At 40.2% G+C, this 26,104-nt stretch overlaps 1 protein-coding gene across 1 annotated transcript in view; it reads left to right on the forward strand.

The window, feature by feature from the left end:
* The window catches only part of RNGTT (RNA guanylyltransferase and 5'-phosphatase), a 362,293-nt gene that overhangs the window by 2,162 nt on the left and 334,027 nt on the right, over nt 1-26,104 (forward strand). The gene's annotated exons all lie outside the window — the stretch shown is intronic.

Genomic DNA, 26,104 nt, shown 5'->3' on the forward strand with positions numbered 1-26,104 from the left:
CAAGATTCCTTACACAAAGAAGGTGGGACAGTCAGAGAAAGGAGGAGAGGGTAATGTGCTAATGGAAGCAGAGATTGGAGTGATGCAGCCACAAGCCAAAGAATGCTAGCAGCCTCTGAAAGCTGGAAGAGATAAGGAATTACCTCCAGAATCTCCAGGAGGAAGAACTAACCTTGTCGATACCTTATTTTGTTTTTCCATTAAAAAAAAAAAATTCTAGTTGGTTAACATATAGGATAATATGGATTTCAGGAGTAGAATTTAGTGATTAATCACTTACATACAATACCCAGTGCTCATCACAAGTGCCCTCCTTGATATCCATCACCCATCCATCCAGCCCATCCCCACCCTACATCAACCCTCAGTTTGTTCTCTGTTAAGAGTCTCATGATTTCTCTCTCTCTCTCTCATTTTTCCCCTTTCCATATGTTCATCTGTTTTGTTTCTTAAATAACACCTTAATTTTATCCCTTAGGACTCATTTCTGACTTCAGATCTCGCAAACAGTAAGAGAATACCCTTGTGTTGAATTAAGCCACTAAGTATGTGGTAATTTGTTTTAGCAGTAACAGGAAAGGAGCACAACTTCCTAGAGATGGCTTGAGACCCACAGCATTTACATATAGATACATAATTTTTTTAAAAGTAAGCTCAAAGCCCAGTGAGGGGCTCTGTGACCCCTAGATTAGGAGTCCCAGGGTCTACCAACTGAGCCAGCCAGGTGCCCCGAGATATATAATTTTTAATTCATATGCCTCCTCCAGTAGACTGCATGTTTCCTAAGTACTCCTGCTTCTTATTAATATTCGAAACCACCTCCTATCACTGCCTCTACATACGTTGCACAGTGCCTGGCACATCCTCAAACTCCAATAAATATTCAATGAAGGGAAGTTTATGGTCTCAAGGGTGTTTTTTTTTTTTGTTTTGGTTGCATTTAGCTTGTGTCAAGATGGAGGGACCAGTCATGGATTACTTCAGTCTCTGGCAAGCACAGGTCTGGGAGATGTGTCAGGGGGAATGATTGAGAATAGGTTTGGGGATTTTTGCAGAGAAGAGAGGTGACTGTAATTGAAGGAGCACCCGGCCCTGGAATACTTTATATGATGAATATTTCATGGGGTTCTGGTCTCTGCTTTTCAAAGATATAATAGCGCTAGAAAAGATCCAGTGGAGGACACTAAAAATGATCAAGGGCAGAGAGAATTATGTATGGCGGTAAAAATGAAAAAGATTCCATTTGCCAAAAAAAGTGAAAGTCTTAAATTTATGATGAATAATCATGGATTATTTTCTCAAATCCTGAAAAAATGGAAATAGGTAACATTCCTGAAGCCTAACAGTCTTCCCAACAAAAATAAAAGAAAGTAGCTCTTTATATAGCACGCATTAAAATACAGGATCTATTACTCCAAGAGGCTGTGTCAACCGAAAATGTAAATACTGCAGGCAGAGCTGGATTAAGGGTCAAGCCAGCTGCCCAAGGTGCCTCTAAGAGGCACAAATCATTGCTGAATATGTTAGAATGTGGTGTCTGTTAACTCAGGTTTTCCAGAGAAAGCTTCTTACGATTTTACATCTGTAAAAATTTCTTGGTCTATTAAAATACACAGCGCCCTTGAGCAGAATTTAAAGAGAAGAAAACCAAAAATCTCCCCTCAATTCAGATTAATCTCCTTTGAAACTGTGCTTTTGAATTGCAGACAAGTGGCCTTATCTACTAAACGCCTGGGTTGAATAGAATGTAAGGCCTTAGTGCTATTTACTAGAAGCAAGTGATTTATTTTCTTATCTGGATTTTAATCTCTTTAATATACCTTAGCAAGTTATTGGTCCCCCCCAAAAAAAAAATCACAAAAGGAAAGTACGGAGGAAACAAGAAACCCAGAAAAGTAGGAATTATTGTGCAGATTTTTCCCAGGACGTTTAACTTTACATTGGTTGGTGGAACTCAAAGAGCAAATCAGTCTTAAGTAAATAGTTTTACTGATAAAATATCATTTAAAACACTTTACACTTAGAAATGTTAAACAATTATTTAGAGAATATTATTGTGAGGGGCTCCCATTTTGGGGAGCTTTCTCAATTATGTTTTAACTGTACGTTTAAGAAAGAGTTGTAAAAACTTAGAAGTTATAAATGGCAATTTAGCAATGTGTCGAGATATTTTGGGATAATTACAGTCCTTGGGCAAACCAGCCCACCAGGTTGGGAACAAATGAGCTAGAGTGTGTGAAGAAAGTTCTTTGGAACTTGTCACTGCTATGCTGTATACTATCAGCCTCCCCCTGCTGTAGCCCTCCTACCCTATGTGTGCTAATTCTGATATTGCTATATTGTCCAGGTCCCAGGAAAGCTGTGGCCTGGTCACAGTCACCCTCCCCACAAGGCAGTCAGGAAATGGTCTCTAGCACTAGCATGCCTGGTATCTGAGAGCCACCCAGCTCCCATCATGCCTGGCTTACCACAGAGACACATCTCCTTTGCTCAGTATTTGTAGCTCAGAATACAGAGTCTAAAGCCTAGCCTTGAGCTGTGACTGATAGGCTCTCAAAACTGCTCCACTAACCCTCGCACCTGGTTCAAATCCTCAGCAGGCCCTTTGCCCTGAAACGACCCAACTTGTAATAATCTTCCTTATGCTTCCGGGTGTCTCGATTCAATACCGTGTAGAGTTCCAACCAAATCAGAGAAATAGGATTCCTGGCTTCAACTTGTCTCCTTGCTGGACCTGTGTTAAGCTTGATTGTCTTGAGTCATCCCCCCTTTCCCTTTCAGACTGCGCGAGCCAATGGCTCGGCCAGGTTCTAGCTGTTACTCTGCCTTCCCACCCTTAGCCAGGGGTACTTTCCAACCTGATACTGAACTGAGATTTTGCTATTTATTCATTCATTCACTCACTCACTCACTCACTCACTCACTCACTCATTTTTGCTTTTAACACACACAAACTTTTTTTGAGGTAGTTTACATAAAGGGAAACAACCATTGCCTCTCATAACCTATCCTGTGGCACGATTTTCAAAAGACATATCATGTGATGGAAGTGTAAAACGGTGCACTTGTTTTGAAAAACATTATGTCACTTTCTCACAATGTTAAACATAGGGTTATCACATGACCCAGCAATTTCATTCCTAGGTATATGCCCAAGGGAAACAAAAACATATAGGCACACCAAAACTTGTACACAAATATTCACAGCAGCATTACTTATAGTAGTTCAAAGGTAGAAATAATCTAAAGGTCTATTAACTTGTGAATGAATTTTTTAAAAAGTGGTATATCCATATAATAAAATATTATATAAAAAGGAAGGAGTGCTGATATACGTTACAACATAAATGAACCTTAAAAACATTATGCTAAAGGGATGCCTGGGTGGCTCAATGGTTGAAGGTCTGCCTTTGGCTCAAGGCATGATCCTGGGAGTTCAGGATCAAGTCCCACATCAGGCTCCCTGTGTGGAGCCTGCTTCTCCCTCTGCCTCTCTCTCTATGTCTTTCGTGAATAAATAAATAAAATATTTTAAAAATTTTATGCTAAGTGAATGAAGTCAGTCACACATACCAAAAAATATATTGTATGATACTATATGAAGGGTCCAGGAAAAGGAAATTTATATAGAGAAAGTAGACATGTTGGGGGAGGGTGGGTGATGGATATTTCTTTTTGGGATGATGAAAATGTCCTAAAATTACATAATGCTGATGGTTGCACACTTCCATAAATATGCTAAAAACTGAATTGCACAATTTATTTATTTTTTTAAATTACTTTTTAAAGTAAGCTCTATGCTCCACTTGAACTCATGACCCTGAAGTCAAGTGTCCCGTGCTCTAGTGACTGAGCCAGTCAGGTTTCCCAAGATATAATACACATTTTATTTTTTTTTTTATTTTTATTTTTTAAATTTTTATTTATTTATGATAGTCACAGAGAGAGAGAGAGAGAGGCAGAGACATAGGCAGAGGGAGAAGCAGGCTCCATGCACCGGCAGCCCGACGTGGGATTCGATCCCGGGTCTCCAGGATCGCGCCCTGGGCCAAAGGCAGGCGCCAAACCACTGCGCCACCCAGGGATCCCATAATACACATTTTAATTTCAAAAGTACTGTCACATTGGCTGAGGTGGCCATAACAGTTTATACTCCTTCTGGCAGTGAATGAGACATGAGAATTTTCCTATGCCTTGACATATATATATGTATGTGTAAATTTGATAAAATGCTTGATAAAACAAATGTTTAAGCTTTGCCAAGCAAATCAGTGTTAAGTGGATTCTTACTTCCATAATTACTAATGAAACTGAAAATCTAGACTTAGGATTGCCGTTTCATATTCTTTCCCACTTTTTTCTACTGGAGTATTTGCCTTTTTATTTTATTTATTTGTTTGTTTGTTTAATTTTATTTTCAGTAGGTTCCATATCCAAAGTGGGACTTGAACTCACAACCCTGAGATTAATTGTCCCATACTCTACCAACTGAGCCAGGTGGGCACTCCAGCCTTTTTAATTTCTATCTTTAGTAGTTCTTTATATGCATTCTGTATGATAAATACCTATGTACTTATCTATATCCATATCTATCTACATATGCAGATATATCTTACCTAGTCATTACTTTATGGTTTTTGCTTTTTGTATTGTACTTGAAGGCTTTCTGTCCTGCCAAGATCATAAATATATGATCTTGGTACCAGATAAGGAACTAATACTGTTATATTTTCCAAATGACTAGACAATTGTCCCAGTGGTATTTATTGAATACTCCATCTTTTCTGCGCTGTTTTGAAACACCCTTTTTTTCATATACTAAAGTCCCATATCAAGAGCAATTCTTAGGCTTGTCTGTAGAAGTGAATCTGAAACCAGTGGATACAGGAAGTCCATGTGAGGAGAGTGAAACTAGCTCTCTGAACTGTCTGCCCACAGGAGTTTCCAGCAAGGAAAGCATGGGATTTCCCAAAGCTAGCCCTGGACTTTCTAGCATTAGGCAAATTGGAAGCTAAATACTCCACATCCTCATAATATCAATTAACAATTGATTATGTCATTTTAGCCCTTTCTTTCCAGATTCTCTAAAACAATGTCACTCAGTTTGGTGCAGAAAGTGGTCACGATATTTATCTTCCAGCTCCTTCTATGATACCCCTCAGACTGTTTATGTTCTTTAACTAAAGGTCACTGGTAACCCCTCTCCTTCTGGATTCTGGCAATCTCTTTCCACTTGTCCTTTGTGACCTCTGCCATTATTGGTTCTGGGTCCTTGCAGGGTCTTTACACCTCTCCTACACCTTTGTAAATAGTTCAGTGATGTGCTCAGAGAGAAAGGAACTCTCTTTTCTATAAGACTTTAATCCGGGAAGAGGTAAGCCTAGAGCTTCAGAAGCTGTCTGAAAGTAAACCCAACCAAAAGGAAGGCAGAGTTAAGAGGTGGAGGTAGACAAATTCCTGGTGCTATCATTTGAAGCCCTGGGTATAGCCATATTTAAAGTGAACTGTGCCCCGGCCTTTTCAGGAACTCAGGAACGGGAACTAATAAATTCTCTCTCCTTTTCTTTTTTCTTTTCCCTTTCTTTTTGTTCTTTTGTTGTTGTTGTTTGTTTTCCCACAGAAGTTTAGCACCCTAAAGCCCCACATTCTTCCCAATTTGTGATTCTATTCTTAGGCATTAGGTACCATTAATAGGAAAAGTAGATTTGAAAAGATTCTTGGTTTACAGGTTTCCAGTATTCAGATTTACACAGCAGGTTCTTTCAAATTACATTTAGGGGAATAAATCAGTGACAATTTGGCAATCTTGCAAAGTACAGAGCCTTCCAATTCTAAAGGATTTTGCTGGTGAGTCATTAAGTTAAAAAAAGAAATCTGTATCGGTAATAAATCTTTGTAGAAGTACTCTATGTTCTTTTCAAAATTGATTGTTTCTCGGTGGCTACTTCAACTAACATTATCAAAAGAATAGATTTCTGCTATAATATAAAATGATGCTTTCTGAGAAATTGTTCCCAGTCTTATTTAAAAAAAAATTGACAGGGGAGATTTATTGCAGAGGATATTTCCACAAAAACAGAACTTTTAATGAATTCATTCTGTGTTATTTTCAGTGCTTATTATTATAGATCATAAACATTTGCCAGATTGGGAATTTGGGGTTGTGGTACTTGTGGGGAGATGGAAGTGAAGACCTAAATGTTATGCAGTTTAGGACTTAACATTACTGACATCCCAAAGCTGTGGTGCCTGGGGATAAATGAGTCCCCAAATCCATCCTTTCACTCAGGTGTTCCTCACCCACCCTCCACATATCCAGTGGCAAGACCAGAATATTCTTCTTCTCCAACCTGTCACTTTCTCTCTTTTTCCATTTTCATTGCTCTAATTCAGGCCTTTGAGCTTTTGCAGTGGCCTCATAAGTGGCTTTCCTGACTTTAGCCTCAGCTTCCTCCTAGCTTGTTCTGACTCTGTTGCATTGCTTCCTTAGGGCAGAAGCTATGGTTCATGGCTAATAGTCACAGCTCTCTTACTTCATTTAGGGCATGGAAGGGAAGCATTGCTCTTCTTATTATATAACATAAAAAGCAAGCCAGCATTCTTTCTAAACCAAAACGGGTTTTTAGTCAGGGATTTTTAGATGTTAAAATCTAAACACATACTCCTTCTTTTTGAGAAGGGAAGTGCCTTACTTAAGGATAATTTACGAAGGTCACACACAGGCTGTTAGCGACATCTGCTTTTTTTAAGAAGGAAATTCCGTGGTTCTGTGCTGGCTTCAGAGCAGTTCACACCCTGTGAGGTGTTTTCCCATGGTTCCTCCAGGATAGGAACCTGACCTACTTTGGGAGATGAGGGACTGTTTCACTGGGGAAATGATATCTCTGTTGAAACCTAAATGATGAGCATGACTTTTAGAAAAGAAAGGAGAGGGTGCCAGAGGGCAGTATTCCAGGCAAGAAGACTGTGTACATAGAGGTGTCAGGGACTTCACCGAGCACCAGCAACCCTGGGTATTCAGGGAAAGTCTCATATGGTTGGTGTGCAGAGAGCAAAGGGAAGAAGCTTGCTCAAGGAGACTGAAAATGTGTGCAAGGGTGAGATTTTGCGCAGCCTTGCAGACGGTGTTGTGAATTTAGGATTCAGGCCAGGTCTGGAGTTCAGAAGATCAAGGCATTACTAAGCTAGAGCTTTTAAGTCATCACCCCAACAACATTTATGTGCATAATTTTTTTCTGTCCTTAAGTGTCATTATACAATTAACTGACATTACAAAATAAATTAAATTTTAATTTTCATGTCAAATTAGAAGAGTGTTTTTTTTTTTTTTTTTTTAAAGATTTTATTTATTTATGGGATCCCTGGGTGGCACAGCGGTTTAGCGCCTGCCTTTGGCCCGGGGCGCGATCCTGGAGACCCGGGATCGAATCCCACGTCGGGCTCCCTGCGTGGAGCCTGCTTCTCCCTCTGCCTGTGTCTCTCTCTCTCTCTCTCGCTCTCTCTCTGACTATCATAAATAAATAAAAATTAAAAAAAAAGAGAAAGATTTTATTTATTTATTCATGACAGACACACACACACACAGAGAGAGAGAGAGAGAGGCAGAGACACAGGCAGAGGGAGAAGCAGGCTCCATGCAGGGAGCCCGACGTGGGACTCGATCTCCAGGATCAGGCCCTAGGCCGAAGGCAGCGCTAAACCGCTGAGCCACGGGGGCTGCCCAGAAGAGTGTTTTTTTTTTTTTTTTTTTTTTTTTTGAAGAGTGGTTTTTTATCCTACATTTTATTAAGAACATTTTCAAAGAAAGAGAAATTGAAAGAATTGCCCTATCTTCTACAATTAATGTTCTATTATATTTGTTTTGTCACATATTTACCTATCTAGCCATTCTTCTTGGCATTCATCAATTCCTCTTATCTTCTGATGTGTACAGCAAACTTCATCCCTGGATACATTAGTATGCATATCGTTAACTGGAACTTAAGGTTTGTTTAGGTTTTCTTTTGTTTGTGTGTGTGTGTGTGTGTTAAATGGTACAGTGAAATGCAAACATCTTAAGTGTTCTATATGATGAGTTTTGATATATATATTTACATATAAATTTGAAGTTTCTAATAAGATATAACATATAAAAATTATCATCATATACTGTTGCAAGGCTCTTACATTATACATGATATGGTGTAATATCAATTCAAGGTAGATTGTGATGAATTAAGGATACATATTGTAATCTTTAGCAATCCCTTTAAAATATTAGAAAAAAGCCAGTAGGAGATAGGCTGGAATACAAAAATTACTCAATCCAAAACAAGACCAAAAAGGAGGAACAAAGAAGAGAGAGGACGAATAAAAAACAAATAGCATGGAGGTAGACTTCAATCCACCTATAACACAGTTATACCAAATACAAGCAGAATGAACAGTCTAATGAAAAGACAGCAATTGCCAGCATGGATAAAAAGGAAGACCCAACTGTATACTGTTTCCAAGAGATGCATTTAAATATGAAAGCACAGTCTGAAAATTACAGAGTAAAAAAGTCTATACCATGCAAACTTAAGCATCAGAAAGCTAGTATTTCTATGTATCAGAGAAAGTAGATTTGAAGAAAATGAGTATTTCTGGGGATAGAGAATGATATTGTGATGATAAAAAAAGGGTATTTGATCAAGAAGATGTAAAATTCCTAAGTGCGTGTGTACCTAGTAACAGAGCTTCAAAGTAAGTAAGCAAAAATCTACAAGAAAAACACATCCAGGGATCCCTGGGTGGCTCAGTGGTTTAGCGCCCGCCTTCAGCCCAGGGAGTGATCCTGGAATCCCAGGATCAAGTCCCACATCGGGTTCCCTGCATGGAGCCTGCTTCTCCCTCTACCTGTGTCTCTGCCTCTCTCTGTGTGTCTCTCATGAATAAATAAAATCTTAAAAAAAAAAAAAAAAAAGAAAAGAAAAACACATCCACAATCACTAAAATCAGATTTTAGTACCCCTTTGCCAGTATGTGATAGAATAAATGACAAAATATCAATAAGGATAGGAAGATTTATGTGACATTCTCACCAACTTGGCCTGACATATTTAGATGATCCAATAATTGTAGAGTACACATTCTTTACAAATGTACATAGAACATTCACCAATATACATCTTATGTTACTGGGCCATACATAAAACTTAGAAATAATACCATTTACAAGAAAATAACAATGCAAAATACTTAGGAATAAATAGAATTAACAAAAAGTGTGTAAAACCTGAACAATGAAGACTACAAGGGCAGCCCAGGTGGCTCAGAGGTTTAGCGCCGCCTTCAGCCTAGGGCCTGATCCTGGACACCCAGGATCGAGTCCCGTGTCAGGTTCACTGCATGGAGCCAGCTTCTCCCTCTACCTGAGTCTCTGCCTCTGCCTCTCTCTCTCTCTCTCTCTGTGTCTCTCATGAATAAATAAATAAAATCTTAAAGAAAAGAAAAGAAAAGAAAGGGTGTGGGAAATGCTTAAAAAAAAAAACCTACAAAACATTATAGAAAGAAATTAAATACCTAAATAAATGGATTATAAATTGTTCATAGATTGGAAGCCTCCATATTATTATTATGTCTACCTTTTATAAACCGATTTCTAGAGCCACAGCCATCCAGTCAAAATTCCAGTAGGAGGGATCCCTGGGTGGCGCAGCGGTTTAGCGCCTGCCTTTGGCCCAGGGCGCGATCCTGGAGACCCGGGATCGAATCCCACATCGGGCTCCCGGTGCATGGAGCCTGCTTCTCCCTCTGCCTGTGTCTCTGCCTCTCTCTCTCTCTCTCTGTGACTATCATAAATAAAAAAAAAAAAAAAAAAAAAAATTCCAGTAGGATTATTTTAAAAGAATTTACAAGCTGGTTGTAAAGTTTATGTGAAATTGCAAAGGATGAAGAATGGCCAAAATGGTCTTGAAAAAAGGACAATGTTGGAGGACTTCACTGCTTGATTTCAGGAATTACAAGAGGCTCCACAGTCATCAAGACAGTGTAATATTGGTGTAAATAGATCAATGGAACACAACAGAATCCAGAGACAGACTTACACATTTACAATTAATTGATTTTCAACAAAGGTGCCAGGGAAATTCAATGGGGAAAATGACAGTCATATCAATAAATGTGACTGGAGGGGGTCCCTGGGTGGCTCAGCGGTTTGGCGCCTGCCTTCAGCCCAGGGCATGATCCTGGAGTCCCAGGATTGAGTCCCAGGATCGAGTCCCATGTCGGGCTCCTTGCATGGAGCCTGCTTTTCCCTCTGCCTATGTCTCTGCCTCTCTCTCTCTGTCTCTCTGTCTCTCATGAATAAATGAATAAAATCTTAAAAAAAAATAAATAAATGTGACTGAAACAACTAGGTATCTATATGAAAAAATTATCGTTGAATATTATATTTGTAGTATTTATGACACTAGTAGTATTTATGACAAGTTACAATTTTAAATCTATGTTATCCATACCCTGGGAAATAAATTATGCAGGCAACCACTATACGAGCTCTCTGAAACCTCAGGAGTCATATTTATTAAGTAAAGCTTATTAAAGGACTGCAATTGCATTGAGGACACAAAGGTATCATTTAGAAAATAGTTTGGATCATTAAATAATATTTTATTTTCTGGGAAATATAAGAATGACCTTCTATTTTTTTTTTTTGACCTTCTATTTTTATAGTGGATTTAGTCCCTTCCTCTGTATCCAAAGCAGGAGAAATTTCTATTCATTTATGACCAGTGGTAATACATTGTGACTCCCAGATGGTGATGGAGGGGCAGCTGCTACAACCTTGCAAAAGTGAAATCCCATGACCCAAAAGCTGTATAGCTTGAAAGAATTAATAGGTCTACTATCGATTTAGTTCTAAGGCTTCTTTTATTTTATTTATTTATTTTTTTAGAGATGGGGAGAGGCAGAGGGAGCAGCAGAGAGAATCTTAAGCAGGCTCCATGCCCAGAGCGAAGCCGGACACAGGCTCCATCTCATGACCCCGAGATCATGACCTGAGTCAAGATCAAAAGTGAGATGCTTAACCGGCCGAGCCCCCCAGGCGCCTCTCTAAGACATCAATTAGATACTGAAAGAATCAGGTTCACTGTGTCCTTCACGTAGATGGAGACTAGCAGAGGTTAATCAAAACGAGAAATTCCTGCCCTAACAAACTGAAACATAAATGTAATTAGATTTTGAAAAGTTTTTCATACTACATTCTGAGTTTTTCTTTTTTTAATTTTTTTAAAATTTATTTATGATAGTCACAGAGAAAGAGAGAGAGGCAGAGACATAGGCAGAGGGAGAAGCAGGCTCCCATGCACCGGGAGTCCGATGTGGGATTCGATCCCGGGTCTCCAGGATCGTGCCCTGGGCCAAAGGCAGGCGCCAAACCGCTGCGCCACCCAGGGATCCCTACATCCTGAGTTTTGAGAGGGGTTTCTCTAGGACAAAAAATCAGACTGCTGCTGTATGTATAGTCCTAACTCCCAGACTCAGGAAGCTTGGTAATTAGGTAAGGCCTGATATTCTCCAGGGAGTTCCTGGAGGCCCCCAAAGGGCCTATTGATTCTAGAGAGTCAAGTTGCAGCTGGAGTAGTAGTACAGTTTCTTTCTTATCACATAATCAATAATCCAGGAAAGTCTCCCAAAACCTGGAACAAAAATGCTCCCATGACAGAGGACAGCTTCTCTCTTCCATACAGTGCTAGAGACACATCACAGTCTCTCTGTACCTCTTTTTAAATTAAATTTATTAAAAAAATGATAATAAATCAATGTATTTTTCTGTTTATCTCTATAGTGTTTTCTTTTTTTAAATTGACTGTTAGTGATGACACTTCCGCGACCACACTTCCATTACTACCATGTCATTTCAAATGTTCAAGTTACAAGAGGATTGATTAGATTACATTTCTGTTCAGTTAAATAACAGGATACACTTTGAACAGTCACTGCAGGTTACTTTCTAAGCCCTTGCTAATGTTACAAATCATCTCTTAGGAAGGATTACTTTTGCAAGTGGGTCATCTCAACCATTTTGTGTTTATTCTTAGTTGGCTATTTATGGAGCATGTACTAAGGGTTAGGCTAAGTGCTTTACTTATACTATCTAATGTGATCTTTATGACATCCTCTCGAACAGATCTGTTTACTTCCTCCTTTTACAATTAACTTACTTCAGGACAGAGAGTTAGGCGATGATAGAGATGGACCTCAAACAGAGATCTGAGTCCACAATAACAAGCTCTTAAAACTACTCCATATTCCCTTACTGAGCTCAAAGGGTGACATACTCCTGATCTTACTCCAGATCCTAGGCACTTTGCTGAAACTCCCTGTGTGTTTCCTATCAACTGCTTGCCTGGTCTAGGCAGGACCGGGCAAGACAATGCAAATTGTAAGACATTGCCTTGCCTTTGGCCAATTCTTAAGATCTAGTTAGGCAGGTATTATCAACTTAAGATGCACATATAGGGGCCAAGGGCTGGCCGCTGCAAGAAGATTATTTTAAGTTAAAAAGTAATAAACCCCAACCGATTTAGGAAAAGCTCTTTACCTTCCCCTTCAACTCTCCAGAAAGCATTTAGATAGAGGAACTGCTCAAGAAGAAAGCTATCACCATAAAGAACTACATTACACTATGAACTAGGGGTGTTAGACAGGGAGGAACCTAACAAGGCTTATTTGATCAAAGTCCTCTGTGTCCCATTGTTTCTGAGCAGCCCAGTGCACATTTGTTTACCAAACATTTACTCCTTTTCATTTTCTGTGAATTGTGTTTTTTCCTTTTGAAGTCCCAGACCCTTTACTCCCTTCTCCTTAATTCAAAATGACATTACGTACTTCATTTTTGCCTGTCTTTGGAATTGCCATGGGCAATTCCCAACATATGCTATTACATTTGATCTGTCAATCTGTCTCATGTCAATTTGATTCTTAGCCCAGCTAGAAGGACCTTGAAGGGGACAGGACGTTCTTGCTCCCTGACACACACTAGAATAATCTGCAGGACTTTAATAAACACCGAGGACAGAAATTCTGATTTAATCAGTCCAGGGTGAGGCCTGGGCATCAGAATTTTTAAAACTCCCCAGGCAATTCTAATGTGCAGCCTAGGTTGAGAACCACCTAGTTTTAATGAAAAATAGATAAAAAACCCATCAAAACCACTACAGTGTACAAAATGATATATTCTGAAATGTATTTATTCCTTACCTCTTTCCACAAAGGGTATGACGTGGCTAAAAAATTACTCGATACAGAATGAATTCCACTGAGGGGCATGGAGTTCAAAGCACTTGTCAAATAGGCCACAGATGGGCTGGAACACATGAGGTCAGTGTAGAAATAATTCAGGTATATTTTCTTTCTCTGATTTTGGTTTGCAAGGCAGCAGTGGCAGATTTTAGGAAAAACAGTTCTTAGAAGACAGTGATTGGTTCAGGTACTGTTTCTAGGTGGGTGATTGGGCCAAAGACTGATTCTAGGCAGCTGATTGGCCTGGAATCCGTTTCCAGGCTGTCTAGCCAGTAGATTGCCTTGTCTCCAAGGGTTATTCAATCTGCAAAGTGATAACAGGTCTCAGAAGCTTGTGTGGAATGATAATTTTTTCCCCATTACAGAGGCTCATTGAAGAAAATACCAGTATTTTAAGGATGACTCATAGGCATGTTGTACATTTTTTTGATCCAACTTTGCTAAGGGTTATGAATTGCTTATAAGGCAGAAGCTTCCTAAAGGATTTTTTTTGTAAGTTGAGTGGCTGGAGCCATTCCATGAGAAATTTCCAGCTGTTAAAAGGGCAACTTTAAACTATTCAGTGCAGTTTAACTGTTGGACTATTTCCTGCCTTTTCCTTCTCTTTCTCAAGAGTGGATGAAGCTGCTCTCAGTTTACTATCAGGAGGAAAAACAGATAGAGTAAGAAATGATGCAATAATAGTGAAAGAAATCCAAGGGAGAAGGTAAAAAAAAAAAAATCACTATAATGCCATGATCTTAATATTTAACTATTTTCATTTTTGCATATTTTTATTCTAACCTAAAGTCAATATTATTTGGATGATTATGTATGTATGTAAAATTTAAGGTTTAACTGTCTAACCATATATTTTTTACGTTTTTATTTAAATTCCAGTTAGTTAACATACAGTGTAATACTAGTTTCAGGTGTACAATATAGTGACTTAACCCTTCCATACAATACCTGGTGCTCATCACAACAGGTGCCCTCCTTCATCCCCATCTTCCCCTTTAGCCCACCCCTTCGCCTCCCTGCTGGTAACCATCAGTTTGCTCTCTACAGTTAGGTCTCACCATATTTTTAAAATGGTGCTCTCAGTTTCTTTATTCTTTTTTTTTTTTTTTTAATTTTTTTTTTAATTTTGTTTATTTATTTATGATAGTCACAGAGAGAGAGAGAGGCGCAGAGACACAGGCAGAGGGAGAAGCAGGCTCCATGCACCGGGAGCCCGATGTGGGATTCGATCCCGGGTCTCCAGGATCGCGCCCTGGGCCAAAGGCAGGCGCCAAACCGCTGCGCCACCCAGGGATCCCCCAGTTTCTTTATTCTTACTGGCTTACCAAGTTCCTTTGAAAGTATGATGATGTAACATGATTTATGAGCAAATGTTATGTTTTTATCTTCAGAATCAATGAATATATATATTTAAAGATTTTATTTATTTATTCATGAGAGACACAGAGAGAAAGAGAGGCAGAGACACAAGCAGAGGGAGAAGCAGTCTCCTCTCAGGGAGCCTGATGTGGGACTCGATTCTGGGTCTCCAGGGTCACGCCCTGGGTTGAAGGCAGCGCTAAACCGCTGAGCCACCTGGGCTGCCCTCAATGAATATTTTTAAGTGGCGTGCACACACAATATTCATTTTACATGCTTATCTCATTTCAAAAATAACAACAATAATCAGCATTTACGGAGAGGCCACGTTGTGGCTCTAGGCTCTGTTTTAGGCCTTGAGATATGATTAGGAAGAAAACAGACAAAATCTTTCTCTAGTAGGGAAAGATAAGTAATAACAACGCTGGATGGCACAGAATGCTTCTGGGCTCTCTGTGTTTACACATATTAACTCATTTCACTCTGGTAGCAATCCTGTGAAGTAGGTACTATCATCATCTCTATTTCCTAGGGGAAGAAAGCAGTGAACAGAGTTCAGTGACTTGGTGAAGGTCATGCAGTTAGTAACCTTGGGGCTGGGATTTGTGGCTCTATAGATTGTATGCTTAACTGTGATGCCATTCTGTTTCTCCATAATCACCTCATTTCTACTTACTCTGCTGATGCAGGTAATCAAAGGTTTTTTTCTTTTTTTCTTTTCTAAGATTTTATTTATTCATTTGAGAGACAGAGAGGGAGAGAGAGAACAAATGGGGAGGGAGGGGCAGAAGGGGAAGGAGAGGGAGAAGCAGATGCCCTGCTGAGCAGAGGGCTGGACTCAGTAGATCCCAGGACCCCAGGATCTTGACCTGAGCCAAAGGCAGATACTTACCCAACTGAGCCACCCAGATGCTGCATCAAAAGTTTTTCTTTATTCAAATATTTTAAATTTTTACTTCAAATATTTAATATTTTTCTACAAGGCTTTGGATAAGTATTATTGCCAACACTTTTTTTTTTTTTTTTTAAAGGATTTTATTTATTTATTCATGAGAGGCACAGAGAGAGAGAGAGGCAGAGACACAGGCAGAGGGAGAAGCAGGCTCCATGCAGGGAGCCTGACATAGGACTCCATCTCAGGTCTCCAGGATCAGGCCCTGGGCTGAAGGTGGCACTAAACTGCTGAGCCACTGGGGCTGCCCCTTGCCAACACTTTCCAATGACAAGATACTCTGTGCCTGGTACCCAGGGAAAATAAAATGAAATCTTTGGTTTGGTGTACTTGCATTGATTTTGCCTCAAAATAAAATGACAGGTACATAAATGTTTATAGCCTCAAATTAGAAAGTGATACAGTGAAGTAGTTACCAACCTTCTCTGAACTGTAGAATCACCTAGAGGGGCTTTATTTATTTTTATTTTTATTTTTATTTTTCGTAACCTAGAGGGGTTTTAAAATATGACACCTGGGTCCCTCTTTCAGGGATTCTGACTCAATTGGTCTGGAGTGGGTTAAGGCACCAGTACTTAGCTAGTATGGTAATCTGGCAAAGTTATAGAATATTTAAAATCCAGATACTTAAAATCATAGTCACTGTTAAAAGCATAGTTTGAATCAGATTGACTTGGATTAAATCCCATGTCTGCTACTCATTAGCTGTGTGGTTATGGGTTATGGGTTAAGTTTTTGTGTGGGAAGAAAAATTCTCCTTTGCCCTATTAGGGTCTACAGTTGTGCTTAAGACTTAAAATGACATAAGACTGGCTCACAGGAGAAGAGCAAACAGATTTTATTAAATCTTCACATGTACGAGAGAGCTTTTGCAAGAAAATGCAGACTTGAAGAAGTGACCAGAACAGGAAGTTTTTATACCTTTTTGGCCATAAATACCACACATTTGTGGAGAAGTGACATGACTAAAGGGTTTGGTGAGGGGGCCGAGAGTTGTGAGCACGTGGCTAGGAGATACAAGGGGAGGAAACCAGTGAAAGATAAGGGTTATTTAATTTTGTTTGTACACACCCGTTTCTGAGCTGACTCCTAGTCTTCTGGTGATAAGAATGTTCCTCTCTTCCTGGTACAGGGAGGGTACTTTTTCTATGGGAAATTTTGTGGTTTTGTGGTTTTTAGGTAGTAAAGGGGAGATCAGGAAGCTCTTCCTTTATCTGCTATTTCTCAAATGCTTTCAGCTCAAAATAATCAATAGCCCAAGCAGTATAATTTGGCTGGCATGTCCTGAACGCCTTCATTTCTAAACCTGCGCTTCTCTTTTCTCATCTGTAAAATGGAAATAATTATTTACCTTTTAGAATCGTTGTTGTAGGGGCACCTGGGTGGCTCAGTTCGTTAAGTGTCTGCCTTTGGCTCAGGTCATGATCCCAGGGTCCTGGGATCCATCCCCCCACCCCCTGCTCATGCTCACTTGCTCTCTTGTGCGCTCTCTCTCTCTCAGTCTCTCTCAAATAAATAAATAAATAAATAAATAAATAAATAAATAAATAATCTTAAGAAAAAAAAAAGAATTGTAAGAATTAAAGAGAATATGCAAGAAAATAATTTTCACAGTCCTGGCACAAATTTTTTTTTTTTTTTAATTTTTATTGATTTTATGATAGTCACAGAGAGAGACAGAGAGGCAGAGACACAGGCAGAGGGAGAAGCAGGCTCCATGCACCGGGAGCCCGACGTGGGAATCGATCCCGGGTCTCCAGGATCGCGCCCTGGGCCAAAGGCAGGCGCCAAACCGCTGCGCCACCCAGGGATCCCTCCTGGCACAAATTGTGTCTAATTAATGGTTACTTTTTTACATTCATGAATTAATTCACTCAGCAAATACTTGATGAGCACCTACCATGTTCCAGGCATTGTTCTAGGTGCTGGGGATACAGCACTGAGCAGAACTGACAAGGGTCTTGCCCTCAAAGTGTTACTTTGGATTTTTTTTTAGCATGAATAAAATGTTTAATCTCATGGTATTTTTTTCTTTAAAGATTTATTTATTTATTCAAGAGACAGAGAGAGAGAGAGAGAGACATAGACAGAGTGAGAAGCAGGCTCTTTACAGGAGCTTGATGAAGGGCTCAATCCCAGATTCCGGGATTGCGACCTGAGCCTAAGGCAGCTGCCCAACCACTGAGGCACCCAGGCATCCCCTCATGGTATTTTTATTACTCTACCTTATAATAGGTCATCTGAACTTGGGAACCCGTCCTTCCCTGCCCTCAGAGGGCACGCTCCCCTCAGTTGTCCCCTCTTCTCTGTCTCTACTGGCCCTTTGAGGTATTCATGGAAATGTAATCTTTTTTTCTTTTCATATTAAAAAAAATCCCTGAATCAAACCCTTTGGCTTCAAGTTATCCAACAATTACTGCCTTAACTCTTACTCCTTTTGCTTCACAGGCAGGTACAAGTATTAGCTGCACTCAGTCTCCACTCTGTCCACCTCTTCCCTTCTAATTCACGCTGCAGAATACTGTAATCAGACTTCTGTCTCCATTAAAATTACACCATTGCATTTAGGCCTTTGGACATACAGCCCCCATTATGCCCCCAACCCACCCCTAACTTGGCTCAGCTTAAATGTGCCTTTCTCTTGGAAGCTTGCCCCCCTGACTTTTCAAGATTCAGATTCTGTGGAAGGGTGGGCAGCTCCTGCACTGTGGTGTTTACACTGATTTTTTTTTATGTATCCTAAACTGGCCAAGTAAAGTCATTGAGGTCAGGGCATTGTCATGTTCATTACTACTGTTCTCCTCCTTGGATGGTATTTGGCACATAGCAAGGTGCTAAATCATATTTTTAAATAAATCAAGGTGGGGGGTCCTGGGTGGCTCAGTTGGTTAAGTGTCTGACCTTTTTTTTTTTTTTAAGATTGTATTTATTGAGAGAGAGAGAGCACATGAGCAAGAGGGGTGGGCAAAAGGAGAGGGAGAAGCAGACCCTCTGCTGAGAACTAAGCCACCCAGGGGCCCCAAGTGTCTGACTCTTGGTGTCAGCTTAGGTCTTGATCTCAGGTTGTGAGTTCAAGCTCCACACTGGGGCTAAAAAAAAAAAAAAAAAAAAGAATCAATACATGAGTAATAAATAATAAAGTAATAAAGTCGTTCCTAATAAATAATAAGCTTTTAATGGTTCAACAATGTGTCTTCATCTTTATAATCTCTGGATTTCCTCACACACAGTCAGCAATCAATAGAAATGTGAATAGAATGGAGTAGACTTAAAGAGCACTTTTTCTGAGCATACCCTAAGGCCCAATTTAAGATAACCATTCTAGAAGTGAGTCAATGACCTCTGAAGTTAGCTTTCTGTAGAATCCAAATCTGGAGTTTTGAAATATGTCACCAGGAACTTCAGATGTTCCCTAACCATCAACCTGCCTCAATGTACTACAGTGATCCCAAGCTTATCCCGCTTCCTTCTTTCCTCTTCTTTTTTTTTTTTTTTTTAATTTTATTTATTTATGATAGTCATCAGAGAGAGAGAGAGAGAGAGAGAGAGAGGCAGGGACACAGGCAGAGAGAGAAGCAGGTTCCATGCACCAGGAGCCCGACGTGGGATTCGATCCCGGGTCTCCAGGATCGCGCCCTGGGTCAAAGGCAGGCGCCAAACCGCTGCGCCACCCAGGGATTCCCCTTTCCTCTTCTTTTATCTACAGCATAGACACACTTCTTGCTTACAGATTCATATACACATTGAGCCATGAAGTAGGGTAAGAAGGCAGTGTGGTGAGGTGAAAAGTGCTTGCCAGTTAGAGTCAAGAGACACTGGCTATGTTCCTGTCTGTCATAACCTTTCTGGAGACTTTGTCTCTTTATCTGCGATGAGGGAAAATATCTTCCCTATCTAATTCACCAAGTTTTTGTAGGCTCAGATGAGTTAACACAGATGAAAACGCTCTTGTAAATCGTAAAGCATTGCACCACGTAAAAGCAAAATTTCTCAATTGATCTTAAGTACATGCTATAGTTTAATAGCTCCCTAGCAAGGAAACTGCAAAGAGATTAAAGTGTTCCTGTATGGAGAGGGTATAGAAATCTAGAAGTTATGTATTTGGGAACAGGATGCTGTACCTGTTTCTCAGCATGGAATTAGGTAAAGATTAATTTTGCATTGGAACAGCTTCATACTAGATGCTATGCTGGAAGTCTGGGGTGACTTCCGTCTGAGATGCACGGTGTGCTGTTAATCAAGAATTAAAAACAATTGACTTAAGAAGGAAACGAGCCAATATATTAGCAGCTGATGGCTGGAATAACAAAGTTTCATCCCTCCATAAAATCTGCTAGGCTTCAATTAATCTAAAATATAAAGCATGAAATATAGATGAATACCAAACAACTGAGTTCCTTTCAAATTGATAGCTACCAGTGAATATTTTAAACAGCAAGCACTGTTGTGGACATATGGTTTGCCCATTTCTTAGTTTTCCCTTGCAGATGTTAGAGTTATTAGCTTTCCACAATAGAAAGGCTCTACAGTGTGGCTCTCCAATCGGCAGAACGGGCAGCATGAGCATCAACTGGGGAGCAGGGAGCATGTTAGAAATGCAGAATCTCAGCCCTACCGCAAACCTAGTGAATTAGAATCTGCATTTAACAAGATCCCAGGGATTGGGTGCATTTAAATGTAATGCACTCTGCCTTAAGGACCACTTAATCATTTTTCAAATGGAAAAACAAAAAATCAGGTCTTGAAGGGTGATTTCCCCTCCTCAAGGTAGAGCTTGGATGAAAAATGATTTCCTGACTGCTGGCAGGTTCCAGCATCGCACGCACATCACCTCATAGCCTGGTTTCTGGACTTGTTGGCTGTGAGGCTTTGGGCAAGTTACTGAACTTCCCTGAGTCTGTTCCCTCATCTATAAAATGGAGATGATAGCAATGTCTACTTCCAGAAAGGTGAGGATGAACTCAAATTGGAAAACCTCTGAACACTTTGTGCCAGGTAAAGCACAATTCACAGTTTTATTTTATTATTCTCAAATGCAAACACAGACAATGTTCAGCATAATTTAAAGCAGGGGTAAGTTTTTTATGGCACGCAGAAGCAGATAGCTATTTGTATCTCTGAAAACCATCATGACTTGGCAGTAATGTTTAGAAAGCATTTTCTTATTTTTCCTCTTAATCTCTTGTATTTTCCATTGAAGGAAGTTATATAAACTGCACAACAGAGACACTGTCCTAGTCACTGTTATTTAATCATCTTGTAGGTTAGACTGACCTCTGTTATTATGAATTTGGTGAACCACGGCCAAATTCAGCCCTTGGAACAGGCCCACACATACGTAATTGAAGAACCTGACTCACTGACCTACTTTCTGGGTCAACAGAACAAATAGAAGGCTGGATTACTTAGTTTTTGGCTCCATCTAGTGGCCAGGATGCAGCTCAATTTTGAGGTGTAGAGAAATCCTTGGGAATTGTAGTTCATGTTTATAATTCAAATACATCCAACTTCTCATCATTCAGAAGAAATGATCCAATATACACACTTGTAATGCTCTTTATTTGAAATAATAGGCTTAGGATTCTTGGAGCTGGTCAGAAAGTTGGAGACCTTTGTAATTAAAACAGGAAGACTGGAGTCATCTTTGATGCTTCCCTCATGAGATATGTCCATTCTGTCATCAAACCCTAAACATTTAATTCCTCAAAACATTATCCAGCCATATGTGCTTATTTAAACCTTCCTGTGGGACTGGACTGTATGCTTAGTGAAGGAAGGTATTGGGTATTCCTTCAGACTCTAGATTTTGCTCCCTTGTAGTACCTGGGAGAAAAATGGCTATAGGTGGACCCAGAGAGAAAAGTTCTGAGCAATAGGGTTTCCAGCCACACAAAAGCAAAGCCCTTTCCCTACAGTGTGGCCAATGATCAGTAGAGAGCTGAAGAAGCTATGTCAGGTGGTCTGTGACAAAAGGCCATCCTGGCCTGGAGATGTGTTGTCTGAGCTCCTGGAACCAAGACACAATTCTAGGTATAGCAGTGGGGGAAGCCCCAAGAATGACAGAGCTAAAATCTCCTACTGAAGAGTAGCTCTTTGTCAGAGGATTATTTTGAACAGGTTATTTTTGAGAAACTGCAGACACAGGAGAAATTCTGAAAACAGAGTAGAAGTTACCATTCTGCAAGGGAAATTTACCACTCATAGAGGAAAGGAAATCCCCATTGAAGAGCAGACTCCTTCTTGGTATCAGGAAGAGAAAGATAAGTCTAAAATCACAAGAGACATTAACAGAGAAGACAGCCATTTAAATCTGCATAACAAAGCTTACCTTTTACTCTGCTTTCCATGGTCCCCCCGCATAACTGCACATCATCCAACCCCCAACATCTTTCTTTTGTCTTTACCTGAAGACGGTATTTAAGGTGGTGGCTTGGGATTTCTGGGGGGAGGAGTTACCCTCGGTTTCCCTGAGTGTCCCCCATCTACACCTGAGGCACGCATGTTAATCAATTTCCCCTTTTGTTAATCTGTCTCTTATTATGGGAGATAGTATCCCAAAACTCAGAAGAGTAGAGGAAACATTATTTTTCCACCCCTACACTACCTATTTAGCAGGAAGGAATTCAGAATAAGATTAAGTTGGTCTAGAGGAGATAAAGATGTAATATCCTTGCACACAGGTCTGTGGCCAGGGAATCAGATCTATGTAGGAGCCTGTTTAGTGTTGGGTATATATTTGTTCCCCCGGAACTGGAGTTATTTCCTGTTAAGTCCTTGTTGGGGAATTGATGTTATGTGAATTAAACAAGGAGGCCGTTAGACTGAGGTGGCTCTAATCCCATGGTGGACTACATGAGCAAACCAAAATCTAAGCCTGTAAATGCCTCCGGGTCATGAAATCAAAATGCTAAGGACCACTAATCACAGCCAACTAGGCTTTAAACTACAGCCAGTCAAATAATTTATTTTCTTTGCTTCTATACTGCTCTGTAGAAAAAGTCTTTCCCTTGGCTCTTGTCTCCATAGTGCTCCAAACCGTTTCCAGTTTGGTAAGCCCCAATTCAAAACAGTTTTTCCTCAAATAAACTTTTAACATTTTTAATATGTCTCAGATTATCTTTTAACAAGGTGCAGCCATGAATTTGGACATTTAGAAGTTTCAAGACTAGCTGGAGCCTCCGAGAAGAACAGGTGTGAAAGCATGCCACTAAAGACCTGAAACTCTTCAAGCAGGCTCCGTGCTGTTGGTAGAAAGCTGGAAGAGAGGGTAGTTTTGGGTTTGCTCATATATTTCATTTTCTGCAGTTACTAGCAGTATACAAAACAAGGGAGGGACACGAAGGTGATTTTTAAGGCCTCTGTCTCAGTTTCTGACTTTCTAAAAAAAAACTGCATGATCCTCTGAGAGAGGAAGACATTGTTAGGGAGCAAGAACTCCTGTCCCCTTCAAGGTCCTTCTAGCTGGACTAAGAATCAAATTGACACGAGACAGATAAATGAGAAAATAAAATTTAATAGCGTACATGTGGGGAATCTACAGGGACATGGAAACTCCAAAGACTGTCAGGCAAAATGGGGTCTATATGTCATCCTGAACTAAGGAGAAAGGGGTAGGGACCTGGGACTTCAGAGGAAAGGAATGCAATTCCTTGGGTGATAAGAAGAAGAGCAGATGATAGGCAATTAGATGTTTGCCCTGCTCTGGGAACTCCCCTGCCCCCCAGTTTAGGTTCTTCCATGCAGTTAAGGGAGAGACAAACGCTTCTCCAGAGTCTGCAGGGTCTCAATTGCCTTCAGCTCAGAATAATTTCATGCCAAAGTGGCCCATGTTGGAGTGGCCTGCTCTTGGCCCCTGTAACATATGGCAGCCAAATTCCTGGGCTCAGAAAAGCTTGTTTCTGCAAGCCTGGACATGCTTCCAGACAGAAGTCAGGGTGGATGTTAGGGGTTGAACAGTCTCAAAAGATACGTTGAACTTCTAAAGTCTGGTACTTGTGAACATGACCTTATCTGGAAATAGGGTCTTTGCAGACAGAATCAAGCTTAAAGGAGGTTATACTAGAATAGGGTAAGCCCTAATACAATATGACTGGGGTCATATGAAGAGGGAAAGTAGGACATAGCCACATAGAGACAGGAGAATGTCATATGAAGACACAGACATGGGGGGATGTGGACCATGTGAAGATACAGGCAGAGGCTGGGACCAAGGAATGACTGGGACTACCAGTGGCTGGAAGAAGCAAGGAGAATCTTTTGGAGGCTTTGGAAAAAGCGTGGCTCTGTTATGTTTGATTTTGAACTTCTAGCCTTCAGAAATGTGAGAGAATACTTTTCCGTTGTTTTAAGCCCAGTCTGTGGCCTTTTGTCAGTGGAGGAGGCCTTCCTCTGATGGAAGATGAACCTTTGGGTCTAAGGGCATTTTCTGCAGATGTGGTTCACCTCAGCAACAGGAACAGTAAACCCCTATCATAAATAAATAAAAAAAAATTAAAAAAAAAAGGGATCATTGGGTGGTGCAGCAGTTTGGCCCCTGCCTTTGGCCCAGGGCGCGATCCTGGAGACCTGGGATCGAATCCCACGTCGGGCTCCCAGTGCATGGAGCCTGCTTCTCTCTCTGCCTATGTCTCTGCCTCTCTCTCTCTCTCTCTCTCTGTGTGACTATCATAAATAAATTAAAAAAATTAAAAAAAGGAACAGTAAACCCTTGGGCAGTGAGGACTATGGCAGATACTTGAATTAATGCTTGCCACCTGAAGAAATATCTAACTCGGCCTTTGAGGATCTAAATGCTCTTAAAGTAAACGGTGATGTAGTACTAATGGCTGAATATAGGAGTTCTTTAGAACAGACTCTTGGGCACTGAAACCCTGAGAATGTCCCAGGTAAATTTCCCTTTATTTATTTATTTATTTATTAAAGATTTTTATTCATTTATTCATGAGAGACAGAGAGAGAAAGGCAAAGACACAGGCAGAGGGAGAAGCAGGCTCCATACAGGGAGCCTGATGTGGGACTCGAACCTGGGTCTCCAGAATCACACCCTGGGCTGAAGGCAGCACTAAATCGCTGAGCCACCCGGGCTGTCCCTTAAATTTCCCTTTAAAAGGCCTTGGGATGTGTATTATGCTAAGCAAAATAAGTCAGTCAGAGAAAGACAAATACTATATTATTTCACCCATAGGTAGAATTTAAGAAATAAAACACATGAACATATGGGAAAGGGGAAAAAAAGAGAGGGGAAACAAACCATAAGAGACTCTTTAGAGAATAAACTGATGGAGGGAGGTGGATGGGGGATGGGCTGGATGGGGGATGGGTATTAAGGAGGGGATTTATTAGGATGAGCACTGGGTATCGTAGGTAGGTGATAAACCAGTGAACTCTACTCCTGAAATCAATATTACACTGTATGTTAACTAACTAGAATTTAAATAAAAATTTGAAAAAAAAATAAAAGGGCTTGGGAAAATTTGTCTGCATTTATACCTTTAGGGACTTTGTTCCGGAGGGTGCTGGCTCCAAGAGCTTTAGATCCAGAAAGCATGGATTAGAGCAGAGGCAGATCCAGGTTTTTAGGGGTCCTTATATTAGTTTCTTAGAGCTGTTATAAAGAAAGTACCTCAAAATGAGAGGCTTAAAAAAACAAATGTATTGTCTCACATTGGAGGCTGGAAGTCCAAAATCAAGCTGTAGTCAGGGTCGTGTCTTATCTGACAACCACAGAGGAGAATTTTCCTTGCTTCTTCTAGCGTCTGGTATCTGCTGGCAATCCTTAGTATTCCTTGACTTATAGACCCATCTCTCTAGTCACATAGCTGTCTTCTCGCTGTGTCTTTACGACATCTTTCTTCTGTGCAATCCTGTCTTTATGTCCAAATTTCCCCTTATCATACGACACGAGTCATACTGAATTAGGGACCACCCCAATGACCGAATTTTTTTTTTTTATTTTTTTTTATTTTATTTATGATAGTCATACAGAGAGAGAGAGAGAGAGAGGCAGAGACACAGGCAGAGGGAGAAGCAGGCTCCATGCACTGGGAGCCCGACGTGGGATTCGATCCCGGGTCTCCAGGATCGCGCCCTGGGCCAAAGGCAGGCGCCAAACCGCTGCGCCACCCAGGGATCCCTTTTTTTTTTTTTTTTTTTTTATTATTATTATTTTTTATTTTATTCAATGACCGAATTTTAACTTGATTACCTCTGTAAAGATCCTATTTCCAAATAAGGTTGAATTCTGAGGTACTAAAAGGGTTTGGATTTCAACATGTCTCTTTGCCCACAATTAAACCAGTAACAGGCCTGAACTTATATAACTTGTATGGGTCCTCTTTAAGATTAAAAATATAGGGGCACCTGGCTGGCTCAGTTGGAAGAGCATGCAACTCTTGATCTTGGGATTGTGAGTTCAAGCCCCACATTGGGTGTAGAGATTACTTAAAAATAAAAATCTTAAAAAAAATATTAAAAATATAAAATAACAAACACCGTTTTAGGCCTCAGAGCTTGTGTGAATAAGAA

The sequence above is a fragment of the Canis lupus genome, chromosome 7, assembly GCF_048164855.1.
Source record: "Canis lupus baileyi chromosome 7, mCanLup2.hap1, whole genome shotgun sequence".
Taxonomy (NCBI): Eukaryota; Metazoa; Chordata; class Mammalia; order Carnivora; family Canidae; genus Canis; species Canis lupus.